This window comes from Prionailurus bengalensis, chromosome A1, assembly GCF_016509475.1.
Source record: "Prionailurus bengalensis isolate Pbe53 chromosome A1, Fcat_Pben_1.1_paternal_pri, whole genome shotgun sequence".
NCBI lineage: Eukaryota > Metazoa > Chordata > Mammalia > Carnivora > Felidae > Prionailurus > Prionailurus bengalensis.
Genome location: NC_057343.1, coordinates 162,849,625 through 162,865,115, shown reverse-complemented (window position 1 = coordinate 162,865,115; position 15,491 = coordinate 162,849,625). Strand labels below are relative to the sequence as shown.

Here is a 15,491-nt window from a genome sequence, read left to right as displayed (position 1 = left end):
CAATTTCATTAGATTTAATACACAGAAACTGACTTTTATTAATCGTTTTCCTTGATATCAATTAATTTAATGTTAATTAATTCACTAATATAAATAATAGTTAATTATTGGTTAATTAGTCGTTAATTTTATAATCCTTCTTATATATAAGAAATTATATTTATTTATTCATAAAGATTATGAACATCTATGTAATGATGTAATAGATGTAAGTAATTTTACCCTTATAATGACAATTATTTAGCAGATTCTAAGAACATAACAAGTTTATAAAGCAAATTTTCAAAAAGTACATAAGCAAGGTTACATTTGATATCTTTCACCGAATTGCCTTCATTACAGTACTCTATATATTTGTGTGTGTTAGTATGCTTTAGTTTTTGAGTTTTCTCACATAATTAAACATCCCTGTTTTTCATTGATGGTGAGCAGATGTTTGATGAGTCATGTGTTTGGTTAACCTTAGGTGAAACAAACAGCCATAGAAATGGGATTGTGATGATGTCATAGGTACTGGTTTTTAATTTCCAGTTCATGCATCTGAACATATTTGTTGGCTTGTTTTAGTTCTTCAGAAAAAAATTTCTGAATGAATGACGTATGTATGTTTAAATATGAAATAGCTCAATATCAACATAGGAAAGCATACCAATTTGCTATGTTGAAAACCTAAGTTATGCTGGAATTCAGCCTGTAGAAGTATAGATTTTGAAAGATAAAAGTATACATATTTCTTTGAAATATAGCTTTAAAAATAAATATAATTATATAAGTATTAATCATAAATTGGCAGCAATGTTTTCATAAAGTAATAATGGCCATGAAAAATCATACTAGCACACTATCAGGTGAATACATTTCATAACAATGAATAGAACTACAAACATTTTACTTTATTATCTTTTTCTCAATTGGATGCATGGTCAAAGATTGATTGGATTGAGGGGGAGAAAAAACTCTGTCAACATGTAGATATACAAACAAAAATGTATCCAAAGAAGAGGTAAAAAAAAATTTAATAAGGGAAAGAAAAATTGGAAATTCAAATTGGGAAAGAAAAAGGGAAATTTAAATTGGAAGTGGAGGTAATGAGCTCCAACCACTGAAGTCTGTGTGAAGTATGGTTGTGAAGAAGAAACTAAGGCTTCTAGAATTTCTAAAGACACTGAAAATCAGAGGACAGGGATAATAAAGAAGTAAAGATTTATAGCATAAGTGGAAATTGTTGCAATATAAAGAGAAGAATTTTCAAGTTTGGTTAATACTGGAGGAATACAGGATCACCTGTGACTGAAATCCTTGTTCTTACATCCCTCTAAGCTTTAGCCCTGGGATCTATATAACTTATTAGGTTCAGCCTCACCTTTGATTAAAATTAAGACTGTTGTCTTAACACCTCTGCCAATTCATATAATTGCCACTTCTTTCTTATAGTGAAAATGATTGAATATTCTAGCAACTTTGAAGTCTATAGTACAGTATTGTTCACTATAATCATGGTGCTGTGCACTGTACCTCCAGAACTTTATTATCTCCTTGTTGCAAGTCACTTATTGGTTTTGAGCATTTGCAAATGGGGGAGTGATTTTAGGAACAGAACTTCATGAGGTTAATTATACTTTTCTGAGCTATGATTATTTTAATATTTATTTATTTATATATTTATTTTTGAGAGGGAGAGAGAGAGAGAGAGAGGCACAGGGAGAGAGAAAGAGCGAGAGCGAGAGCGAGAGCGAGAGAGAGAGAGAGAGAGAGAGAGAGAATCTTAAGCAGGCTCCACTCTCAGCATGGAGCCCGATGTGGGGCTCAATCTCAGGACCCTGAGATCATGACCTGAGTTGAATTCAAGAGTCAGATGCTTAACCAACTGAGCTGCCCAGGTGCCCCGCTATTTTATTTTTAAAACTTATTTTACAAGAGCAAAATAATGACCAATTCTATAAGCTTATAACTGTGTTATGGAGTTACCAAGAAGTGTAAAAAAATTAGGATAATGATCTTAATGAAGGCATGAAAATTATCACTATAATTATTTTTATTTTCTTCTCCTACCCCGAAGTTTTTACTAGTTTCCAAAAATAGAAGTTGGAATATTCTAGATAATAGTATGTACTAGGGCAATGCAGCCCTGGATTAGGTTTCTGGTTTTATAAGGAAGACTTTAGCCAAAGTCCACTTATGATTGGAAAGAAATAATCTCTGCAGGAAAACAATATTGGTTATGTAATAGCTGTTTGGAGAATTCATTCCTTTGAGTCTCATGGACGCAATAGTTTTCAATGACATATCACTAAACCAAACTTCAATCTTTCCTAAAGCTCTTGCCTTTCTCATGGAGTTCTGCCACATCATCTATGTGCCAAATACCTTTTCCTTCTCTGAGTATATGTGTCTTTTTTTTTTTTTACTGTACATATGTTTCTTTTACTCTAGAATACCACAAAGGACTTTTGCTTTAAAACTCAATGGGAGACTCATTCCTTGAATTAGTTTTCTATCCATATCAAGCTGGTTGAAGTTGTTACAAATTTTGGTAACAATCTTTAGAATCTTTCAAATATCTCACCATCCTAGATACCTACTGCACATATATCTGCATATCTACAGATGGTGTTGGTCATTTGGTTGCATGCATAGCCTGTGTTCCCAGGTTGTTTATTTGTTTCACACTTTTCCTGTTAGTAAGTTTGTTAAGAGAGAGATAAATTATGCCTGGTCTGCTTGCAGAGGGCACTGATTAGTTCAGTGACTCCTCAAAGATCACATACATAGAAGTATTACGTTGAACTTAACCTCAAGCTTTATAAACCAAATATTATTTTTAGATAAAATCTTCAGTTGACATTAATTAAATTTTAAGCTTCACTTTTAGTTTTTTTCAGAAAGACTTTAAAGAAATAAAATGCTTTTTTTTGTTTAATGATGTATAAGTGTATTATTATACGGCAACAGGAATCTCTTGTTCTAAGCTGTTGTCCTATTGGGAGGAGGAGGGTATATGGTGCATACACGTGGCATCATTGACCTGTGAAGTATAATTTTGGAGAATATTATTTTTTATTATTTTATTTTATTTTATTATTATTATTTTTAACGTGTATTCATTTTTGAGAGACAGAGGTAGAGCACAAGTTGGGGAGGGGCAGAGAGAGAGGGAGACACAGCATCCAAAGCAGGCTCCAGGCTCTGAGCGGTCAGCACTTAGCCTGATGTGGAGCTCGAACCCAGCACCCATGAGATCATGACCTGAGCCAAAGTCAGCCGCTCAACCGACCTGAGCCACCCAGGTACCCCAGAAAATGTTATTTTTAATACCTCACATAAGTATTTTAAAATTAGCCTGTGAAAAGTGACCATTTGTATGTTTGCCCATATAGTGGTAGTTTTACATAAATACAAAGACACATACATTGTCATGCCTTTCTTGTCTTAAAAGAAATATTCCCTTAAACAAAAAAAAAGAAAGAAAAAAAAAAACAAGCCAAAATACTCCCTTAGTGGAAGTTTGTATCATCACTTAACTAATTAAATTAAATGATGGTTTCAGTGGGATATTACACAAAGTAAAAGCCCTGGTCTATGTGATGCTTCAAGTAAAAAAAAAAAAAAAAAAAAAAAAAAAAAAAAAAAAAAAAAAAAGGAAAATCAATTAAAGCCTAGTTTGGATTCCCTAATGACTGACTAAATATGGAATTTATGTGTAAAATCTATGTCTCATATTTACATGTACTTAAATAACAGGAAAATGCACTTAAATAACAGATTCCACATATAAATGATATCATACAGTATTTGTGTTTCTCTTATTTCACTTGGTATAATACCTTCAATTTCAATCCACGTTGTCACAAATGGCAGGAAAGGAAATATTTTAATATTATTCATTACATCTACTTCTTCAGATCTAAGCACTTTGAATACTCTGGATTTGTTATCTTGAAACCATAAGAAACTATGACTTTCTCTTATGTGCCTCTGCATCCATAGAGTTGGCACAGACCAGGATCTATACAAAAGAATTCTATGGGATGTATGATTTTATTTCCAATATTTTCTTTTCCTGTCTGGGATAACTCTTCTTCTCTTCAAATAAAATCTATGCATTTTGATAGCTCTTTAATATCACATGAAGAAGAATAATGATATCACTAGAACCTTCATCATTAAGTTTAAAAAACTGGTAAGCATTAAATAAATTATCCTATTGATATTAATTTTTTATATTTTTTCTTTGGGTGGCCTGACATATGCTAAATATTGGAGAGAGAATCAACACTGCACAGGAAAACCATTGCCCAGTATAGAATTCAGGAGTACAAGCCCAGTTCATGGTAGATGATATTAAAAGAAGGTATATGCTTTCTATGCTTTTGTTTTTTTAATTTAGAAGCTGAGATCATTGTATAAAGTATTTATCTTTACTTAAAGTATTACAATTTACCTACTCACAGAGCCCACAGAGTGATGATAGAATTGCCTCTACAAAATCTCTGCCCCGTTCATTCCACACATACATATCTAAAAGTATGCTGTAAAATTTCAAGAATTTCAAGAATTAGAAGACAGTATGTATCATTTTATATCATCATAGGCAAAGGAAAACAGGTTTATAAAGCTACTTTTACATAATCTGTTTAAAAGTATCTTTTAAGTCCTTTTTTTTAACTTCATGTAGTTGTAAAATTATTATAACATTGTATATTTTAAAGTATACAACTATTTCGTGGTGAAAATTGCATTGGATTTTGCAATATTTAAAGTGCTTTTAAATTTTCCTTCAGTTATTTTTTTAAGTTTTTCACATAATTTACACCCATGTGAACTTACAAAACAGTACATTCTAATATTTGTCTTTACTCAAGAATTTCATGAGCTTAGTAATAGTAGTTTTCTGATGACAACAGAAATTTCAGATAATTCTTAATATTGATACTGAGAGATGGTGGAGAACAAATACTCCATCTACCCTATTCTTCTCACCTCACCTAAGTGTGGGAAAGCGATGGTGTATTCTTTCCTTTTCCTTCAATATCTGGGGATTGAAGGAAATGTTAGGCAACCTGTCCCTACTGGGTTTTTATAGAAGGGAGACTGTGTCCAGTCTGATAAAATAAATATGGTCTGCTCTGTACCACTTTGACATCAGGTGGAAGACTCTGAGAGAGGAGTAAATTATCAGTTGCAAACAGCAGCTGATATTTTTGACCATCATATGCTGCTCTTCACTGTGCTTAAACAGAGATGCTAGGAATAGCAAGTAAGAGTGAAGTGATTAAGAAATGGTTAACTGAAGGCTGTAAAACACCTTTTGTTCTGTTCGGGCTAGTTGGAATTTCAAATTTAATTTTGTTTATTTATTCCTTTCCTTGTACCTCTTTTTTCTCCATTTTATACTGCCCCCATCTTCCCTCCAGTCTAGACAACTATCTTATATTTGCTCAGTTTCTCCTTTGTTAATCATCATCCTTGGTTCCTGACATGCTCAACCAACTCTCTCCTAATTTCCTCTTCGTTCATTTTCTTCCTTAAAATATAAAATCAGCAATGAGAGGTCAGTTAAAATTATCTATCTATCTATCTATCTATCTATCTATCTATCTATCTACCTATCTACCTACCTACCTACATATATTTATACATACATATTTATATAAGTAAATCCTTGCTGTTCAAATTGTACTTCTGAACTACCAATGCTGTCATCACCTGGAAGCTTGTTAGAAATACAGAATTTCAAAATTTGCAGCAGACCTGTTGAGTCAGAATGTGCATTTGGTCACAGTGTTCAGGTGGTTCTTATGTGCTTTAAGGTTTGAGATGTATTGGACATCTCAGTATATGTAGACCCTAAGCTCTAGGTAAGCTGGAACTCCCAATATGTCTAATTTATTTAGCCTGTATCTTCAGGATCTAGCACCAAAATTGATATACTGAAGTATATGCTATATATTTATTGGATGAAAAAATTAATGTTGGGCTTAAGAAAAATACAGTTTGTGTTCATGTATTGTTGTCTTAGAGCTCATACAACACTGGATTTCACAATTAATATGTTAAGAGGAGTCATATATAAGTAAAGGTCATTGAAACACTTACAATTAAGAAGAAAATACAGGGGTGCCTGGGTGGCGCAGTCGGTTAAGCGTCCGACTTCAGCCAGGTCACGATCTCGCGGTCCGGGAGTTCGAGCCCCGCGTCAGGCTCTGGGCTGATGGCTCAGAGCCTGGAGCCTGTTTCCGATTCTGTGTCTCCCTCTCTCTCTGCCCCTCCCCCATTCATGCTCTGTCTCTCTCTGTCCCAAAAATAAATAAACATTGAAAAAAAAATTTAAAAAAAAAAAAGAAGAAAATACAGAAATATGAAGGGTAGTATAGTGAAATATCCTAGATGTCAAAAAGCTGGGTTCCTGTTAATAGAAGCATAATATTAAACAAATGTCTAATTTTTCCACCGTTCAGTGATAATAATAATATATGCCTATCATTTAAAAGTGTTTTTATAGTGTCAGCTGGGAAATATAGTAAAGAAATGCATAAACTATAAAAATAATTAATGATGAATGATACTAAAACACATCATGCTTAAGTGTTGTAGTTGAAAATTAAATTTGCCAGTGCATTTCCCAATAGACATGGACATTGACTAGAAATGAAAATTCTCATTGTCTGATATATACAAGAAGATAAACTTTCTCCAAAGTCATCCAATATGTATATAGTTGACACTGAATAACATAAATATGAAAGGCAAAGACACAGACAGGAACACTTCTTAGATAGGAGCATCTGTAAAATCTGAGTACATAATATTAGAAATAATTGTAGTGAAGATACATATTTCTTCAGGAAACTGAGGCAATCAGATAAAAATGTTTTACTTTATGATGATCTAGTTTCCTAAAGGAAGGGATAACATGTCTTTAAAAAAGAAGAAGATGGAGGAATTTATTCCCCTTGACTGATACAATGCATTTTCATAACCTAGTCAGTTCTTGATTCTCCACTAGTGGGTAATTTACGGCAAACTTTAAATCATCCTCTTGCCCTTCAATGCATGTAACTCTTACAGCAAAATAGACTCTTTTCTGGGAGAGAAAAATATTTCTGCTTTTTTCAATGTTCATGAAAATGGCTTTAATTCTTTCCCCTCCACCTTCACAGAGAATATGTTTGTCCTTAACTAAAATGTGTTAACTGCAAACAGCTAAGTTTCTGGTAATGAGTCAGGTCCAAGGCATTGGAAAGACTTAAAAACATTTTTTTTTTTTTATCAGGAGTGCCTGGGTGACTTAGTCAGTTGAGAGTCTGACTTTGGCTTGGGTCATGATTTGGTGGTTCGTGTGTTGAAGCCTCACATTGGACTCTGTGCTGACAGCACATAATTTACTCCAGCTCAGAGCCTGGAGCCTACTTCAGATTCTGTCTCCCTCTCTCTCTGCCCCTCCCCACTCATGCTCTGTCTTTGTCTCTCTCTCAAAAATAAACTTTAAAACATTCTTTTTGATTAAAATAACCACTTTATATTTTATATTTTAGGGATAGTTCCATTGCATATGCAATATTTACTCCATATATTTCCTACCATATTTTTACTTAATATTTTATTCATATTTTGGATCTTAAATTTTATAGTTTTTATAAAACTAATTATCTTTATGATTTCTATTGATTTAATCATACAATTCATGTTCTGGGTAGAAAGCAGAATTCCCATTTTATATAATTATTTATGAATTTTAAAATTTAACTTAAAACCAAATATGGACTTCATTATGGATTGTGATCTGAGGTGAAAGTCTGAGTTGTTTTTTTTTTCCTAACGACATCATTCCTTGGATAAAAAGACTTTATCTAGAAGAGATCATTTTTTTATTGGAAATGACAATGATTAACTATTTTAAGTTTTAGAATTTTGACTTACAATACATATCCCATTTTCTAAAAACACATTATTATAAACAGATACAATTTCTCATCTATCAGTCTGGCAAGGACTTTTAAAACTCTTCATATTCAGTGCTAAGTTGTGTTGATACTGGAACTCCTGTGAAATGCTTTCAAGTACATAAATTGATACAATTATTTGAAAAAATCAGCTTGATAATGTCTACCAAAACTTACAAATAGTGTATTCCTTTATTTACTATTTGCAGTTGTAGGAATCTATCCAAACATAAACAATTGCTTAAGTATCAAGGAATTGTATAACATGTATGCATGAAAAAAAGCATAAGTCAGTCATGGTACATCTAGATGATTTGTCGTTCAACAAGTGGAAAACAAGAATCTAAGGCAAAGAGACCAGTAAGCATAAAGACAAATACTTTCCATGATCTTCGGTTAGGTAGAGGTTTTGGGGACCTTGAACTATTAGGTTCAAAATGAGAAACAGTGTGGAAGAGGAAATTGTCCAGGTATGTTGGGCTTATAAGATGAAGGATCATTATACCCTATTAAGGATCTACATAGCATCCTGTAGTTCAAGAAAGTTCCTTAGAGTTTGTTGGTTTGTTTCTTCTTGTGTGGGTTTTATTGTTGTAAGCAGAAGTGGGATATACTTTGAGGTATATAAGCATAGCATATTTACAGATTAAAGGACCATGATAATAAATAAATCAAAGATAAAAACAGGAAGAAAACTGAATAAGGAAGTTACTAGAGGAGGCAAAATGTGATTAAATCCAACTCATAGGACAGAGAAAGTTGATATAATTCATATTAATATAAAATGTTGTGGAGATTATCATTTCCTGATATGAGTTGAGCATTAGCAAATGGACAGTTGATCGGTCCTTCTATAGATTTTCAAAATATGGCTTCAGTTTTGGGTTTAAAGTATTTGTTATTTTTCAACTAGCAAACTCATCTGTAATAGACATAGGCCCAAAATATCTACTCCAAAATCAAATACAAACTTTCAGCACCTATTGTTTCAAGTGATGCATAGCATAGCTTTGATCTTTCTTATAATTTATTCATTAACACCTTCATTTTTTTTATCTGCCTACTTAACAGGAAGTGGAGATACAAAGGGAGTGGGGAGTAAGGAAGTGGGGAGTAAGTCTCTAAGTTTGAGGTGATTACAGTCTAGTGTAGGAAATAAAGTAATGATCAAAAATGTGCATATTCCTTTATGAGAGTTATACAGAGAAGTAAGCACTTATGGTGAGGCAGAGAGGAGACATAAGCTGATGGTCAAGGATGATTTCCTGAGGGAAGTAGCACTTGAGTTGACTGAGAAGGTTAATATAGAAAGGAGAGAAAGGAGAGTGAGATCAAGTCCCAACTGGATCCATGATGCACAGAGGAACCTGAGTGTGGAAGAAAGTGGCATTTCCAGGCCTGTGGGGGCGTTTCAGCATGCTAGAATAGAAGTTTGTATGGGTCAATGGAAGCAGGTGAAGCTGGAGAAGGAGGCTGAGAGACAGGTAACACAGGGTCCCTGGTGCCTTGCTAAGGAGCTTGGATTCATTTTGCAGGTAGTCTGTAAAGCCACTCAGTAGAGGAATGACATGGCCAGTTTAAATTACAGGAAGATTTCTAGGTAATAGATAAAATAGAGAGGGATAAAAATGATACGACTAAGTCTAAAAGGTAGAGATAATGAGGGCAAAGTAAGATAGTGACAGTGGAGCTAGAGTGGAAGGCAAATTACAATAAAGGAATGATATGGACTGTATACTAAATAGAAAGGAAAATGATAATAAATATGAATGTGCTATGTTTTAAAATGTGACATTTTTTTGGATGACAAAAAATGAATCTTGAAGAAACTAAACTGATTCCTATTGGTTCCTCTGAGTTACTTAGGCTTAGGTTGACAAACTGTTTTTCCATAGGAAAAAAAAGAGTTTGAGTGACTTTCCTGAGTACACACAGTAAGGGAAGGAAGCAACAATAGAGCTTTTTCCTCTCCTACTCAAAGCTTAATATTTTATTTTTAAATTAAGATTGGAAACACATATTTTTAAATTAGAAATAACAGTTTGTGCTGTACTAGATCAAGAGGTCTTCAGTTGTATGTTTACTCTGAGACATGAAAACCAGTGACAGATTGTTTTTATTAGGGTAAATTTCAAATTTTGATAACTTATCATGAAAAAAAAGAATGAGGAATGCTGTTTTAATGTCTGATATTTCCACAAGGCACCAACCATTTTTCAAAGTAGGCCAACAAAACAAATCCAACAACAAATAAAACCTCACACACACGAAATGGTAACTATGTGAGATGATGGATATTTTAATAATCTTTGTTTTGGCAGTTATTTCTATATATATATACACACACATATATTTGTATTTATATAATCATCATGTTGTATACCTTCAACCTACACAATATTATATGCCAACTATAACTCAATACGGTGGGAAAAACAATTTAAAAAATCACAGAAATACAAAAGAAACACCAATCTGAATTTATAGTGTTGAGCAGTTTCTCCAGTTATGATCTATGGACAATTTTGTGGGGCATTCCCTTTTCTAAACTTTTTTAATGTTTATTTTTGAGAGAGAGAGGGAGAGAGAGACAGAGAGACAGAGTATGAGCAGGGGAGGGGCAGAGAGAGAGGGAGACAGAATCCGAAGCAGACTCCAGTCTCTGAGCTGTCAGCATGGAGACTGATGTGGGGCTCCAACCCACAAACAATGAGATCATGACCTGAGTGGAAGTCAGATGCTTCACCTACTGAGCCACCCAGGTGGTCCTTTAAATTATTTTGAGAGAGAGAGAGAAAGAGAGAGAGAGAGAGAGAGAGTGATTGGGGGAGAGGCAGAGAGAGAGGGGGGAGAGAGAATCCCAAGCAGTCTCCACACTGTCAGTGCAGAGCCAATGCAGGGCTCATACTGGTCAACTGCAAGATCATGACCTGAGCCAAGATATAGTCAGATGATTAACTGACCGAGCCACCCAGGAACCCTAGAAATTCCTTTATTTTAATATCTATTTAGTGTGTGCAAAAAGTATCCCAAAATATCCTAAGGCCGGATAAATGAGGAGGAAACTGAAGACCTTTTCTCTCAAGAGAGTTAACACCTTCATCAATGAGATAAATCTTTAAATCAGATAGATCTGATTTCAAGTCCTAGCCTTTCCATTTAATATATATATTCAGTCTCAAATGATCTATTTACTTCTGTAAGCCATGGTTTCTTCACATTTAATGTAAAGAAAATCATCCTTATCTTCTATTTTTTGTGGGTATAGAAGTAGAATGAGATAATGTGTGAACTTGACTGATATAAATTCAAGTACAAATTATTTATTCAGTAAATGTAAATCTTTCTTCTGATGGTTTAGGATTAATGTATTTGTAGTATATTCATGATGTGAAAATTATATCTGTGACCTAGGTACACAGAAGATGTAAATATTTGCAGTTAAATGGTCATCGTTGCTAAGCAGTACATTTTCTCCATTGAAGTATAATTGAAATAATAGTCATTCGAGAGTTCAGAAACCTGGATCCACCTGCTGGCATCAGCATTAAATATAGCTGTGTGACTTTGAACAAGTAATGTAAATCACTTTGGGTTTTAGGTTTCCAATATACCAAATGAGTCAGTTGAACTAGATGGTCTCATAAATTTCTTTCTGGCTCTGAAACTCTATGACTTTATTTTCTTATGATTCAATAGACACCTTTGGAATAGGTTCTGTCAACTTGCACTGTTGTTTCAATTTTTTTTTCCTTCTGGTTGCCATGTTTTATGAATAAATTTGCTTCTCATCAGTCAATTTGTGGAAATAATATTGTCCACTTAATATTGCATCCTGTAATCTGGCTTTTGTTTCCTTTGGTCCAGGAGTGTTGCCTTTCTTCCTGATGTAGTCAAGCAAATGTTAGACTCAAAATTAAGAGAAGAGTATCACTTCTTAGGCAAAGAAAAACAAAACTAATTTTTAATGATTCATACAGGTTTTGGTAAATATGATAAGGTCAAGGCCTTGGGAAGTCACGGTACACAGAAAATAAATAAAGAAGAACTAGTAAATACAAGTATCATCAAAAGGGAGAGAAGTCGTTTTACATCAACATCATTTAGTATAGTTTTGGGGAAAGGACCCTGACATTTTTCTAAGAGATCAGACCTCCCACTTCCCATATCTACTTTACTGGCATCCACCAAAATTCTGGGAACTACAGAATGTAGTCTTTTCAGTATGTTGTTTGACTTATGCCATTACTGGAAATATTTTTTTCTTAGAATATTGGCAGTCAGTATGGTACCAAATGTTAACAGTGACTATCTTTTAGAGGGAAACTTAAAAGTGTTTTACGTTTGAGTTAGCTTAACTTCTGTTTTTGGTAGTGATAGTGTGTGTGTGTGTGTGTGTGTGTGTGTGTGTATGTGTGTGTGTGTGTATGCATTTCCCCATGCAGTGAATGCAAATACTGTTTTAAAATTGGGAACAAAACCAATTTTACTTTTAAAAAGAAGGTTAAAGTGGGTGATGGACATTGAGGAGGACACTTGTTGGGATGAGCACTGGGTATTGTATGGAAACCAATTTGACAATAAATTATATTAAAAAAAAGTGGTTAAAAATTTGGAGATAGATGAGAAAGATGATATCCTGGCAATCTGAAGAGTTGGGCTCAGTTGTAATAGTACCTGAGTGATTTTGAGCATAAAAAAAGGCTAGAGGGGCGCCTGGGTGGCTCAGTGGGTTGAGCGTCCGACTTCAGCTCAAGTCATGATCTCACAGCTCATGAGTTCGAGCCCCGCGTCGGGCTCTGTGCTGGCAGCTCGGAGCCTGGAGCCTGCTTCGGATTCTGTGTCTCCCTCTCTCTCTGCCCCTTCCCTCCTCATGGTCTGCCTTTCTCTGTCTCTCAAAAATAAATAAACATTTGGGTGCCTGGGTGGCTCAGTCGCTTGGGCGACCAACTTCTGCTCATGTCATGATCTCACAGTTTGTGAGTTTGAGCCCTGCATTGGGCTCGGTGCTGACAGCTCAGAGCCTGGAGCCTACTTCGGATTCTGTGTCTCCCCCTTCTCTCTAACCCTCCCCTGCTCATGCTCTGTGTCTTTCTTTCTCTCAATAATAAGTAAACATTAAAAACATTTTTAAAATAAATAAATAAATATTGAAAAATTAAAAAAAGAAAACAACTAATATTTGGAATACTTAATTTGGTGCCTTTTATATTTACAATATTTTTGATCTATTCTTTAGTTACCTGATAAGGATATTTCTAAGTCTTTGTCAATTTTAATGCATAATAGCCTTTTAAGCTTATCTCAATATTTTATGTGGTGTTCAATAAAAAAACAGAACACTGGGGCGCCTGGGTGGCACAGTCGGTTAAGCGCCCGACTTCAGCCAGGTCACGATCTCGCGGTCCGTGAGTTCGAGCCCCGCGTCGGGCTCTGGGCTGATGGCTCAGAGCCTGGAGCCTGTTTCCGATACTGTGTCTCCCTCTCTCTCTGCCCCTCCCCCGTTCATGCTCTGTCTCTCTCTGTCCCAAAAATAAATAAACATTGAAAAAAAAAAAATTAAAAAAAAACAGAACACTATCTGGGTAAGAGAGAAGTGGGAGTTTCATTTTTACAAACCACCAACTGAAACTTGTTATATTTTAATAAAATAAAGGGGGTAGGGTCCTAACAATTGGAAGAATGCTAAACACTGGTAGTTTCTTGTTTCCACTTACCATCCCTATGTACTAATTCTTCTTACGGGTAAATTCAGACTTATGGGTATTTTAAAACATCAGAGTGAAAAAATTGTATCCGTCTTTAGAGCTTCTCCTGTCTTCCTAACTTGTTTTGAATGAATTGCTCTGCTTGCTGAAAACACTAGTTACCTAAACTAGATAGATCAGTGGAACAGGTCACATTTCTTGTTTCGGTTTAAATAATTCCAACTTAAAAGGATGATTTTTTTCCCAATATTGGTCTATTTTAGTTAGCACAGTTTCTGACAGTTAAACATTTTAACACTTTCAGTTAAAACAAAGCTGCCAGCTTAACACATATTTATTGGTACCGCACCCTTTGTTTTCCTGAGCTCACCTCTCTAAACACATTTTATCAAATGTCTAATGGGGCATCTGTAACATGTTTAATAGAACCAACATGTTAAAAATAAAAATTGAAGCAACTGTACAGGTATCAGAAGATTTGGTGCAGAGCTCACAAGACACCCTGAGGGCCCAATCCAGGTAGTAGATTTGTTTTCTTTGGCATGTACCATCAGAAGCCCAGAAGAGCCTGTCCCCTTTAAATGAGGAAATATATTCAAGCAAAACTGCCCATTTTCCAAAGTTACGTTAACCTCTGACCCAGTTCTGCATGTTTTCAGGACATGGTTTAGAGCGTCAGCAGTGCCATTAGAAGACTGAGATATCAAATAGCTGTACACAGGTTCTCAGTTCACATATACAAGATACACAGAGGAACTCTCATTATTATTATGGTTAGCTCTACTAATTTCATTAAAGATATCAACACTATATAAGCAAGTAAATATGATAACTTTTCAAATGTGGTTGAATAAAGGTACTAGTAAATATTTTAGAACAGTAGAGGGGCAGTGATTTGTTCTGCCAAAGAAATACTGTAAAGCATGGCAATGGATATTAACCTTTGACTTGTAAGAACAAACACAACTTTTTTGGATTAGAGGCTAGAGTGTATTGGAGAGGGAGGTCATTTCAGGAGGAGACCTCATCATAAATAAAGGGACATAGACAGAAAAGATATATATGGAGTAGTCTGAAGCCTTATCTCAGATTTAAGATAAGCAATGGGCTTATAGAAATAAAATTCTGAAAAGTAAGGGTAGGGACAATGTATGAAAGCCCTGGACTGATATCAGCGAAGAATTTTTGGTTAGGATAAAAATGTGATCAAAGGTGCATTTCAGTAAGATGATAACATCCTTGAAATAGAATAATAAAGTTGGAGTCTTTGTGTTAAAAAACTGGAGAGCAATGTTTTTCAATTCTGTTTAATAAAGATGCAAAGTAAGAAATACAACTTACATCATGATATACTCCTACTACTGCTTCCATGGCTGTTACTACATAGGCCATACACACACACACACACACACACACACACACACACACACAAACCTTCAACAAATTTTCATAAAATTATGTGCAAGAAACACTGTCATTTTCTAATATTTTCATTCTCTTCTTTCACATTCTTTAAAAATGATGATCAGTGACCCCAAATATAATTCATGATCCACCACTGGGTCTAGCTAGTAGTTTAAAAAATAATTAATTAACAAATTATTGCAACAAAAGTCCAAAGAAACATGGTGGTGACTAAGCTGAGAAAATATCAATAGGGATAGAGAAGAAAGAATATATTAAAGAGAGATTTTCTTTTTTTTATGTTTATTTTTGAGAGAGAGAGAGAGAGAGAGAGAGAATGCGAGTGGGGGAGGAACAGAGAAAGAAGGAGACACAGAATCCAAAGCAGACACCAGGCTCTGAGCTGTCAGCACAGAGTCCGATGTTGGGCTCAAAC

At 34.6% G+C, this 15,491-nt stretch overlaps 1 protein-coding gene across 1 annotated transcript in view; it reads left to right on the top strand.

Annotated features, from left to right (window-relative positions):
* Nucleotides 1-15,491, top strand: part of ST8SIA4 (ST8 alpha-N-acetyl-neuraminide alpha-2,8-sialyltransferase 4) — a 97,731-nt gene that overhangs the window by 17,619 nt on the left and 64,621 nt on the right.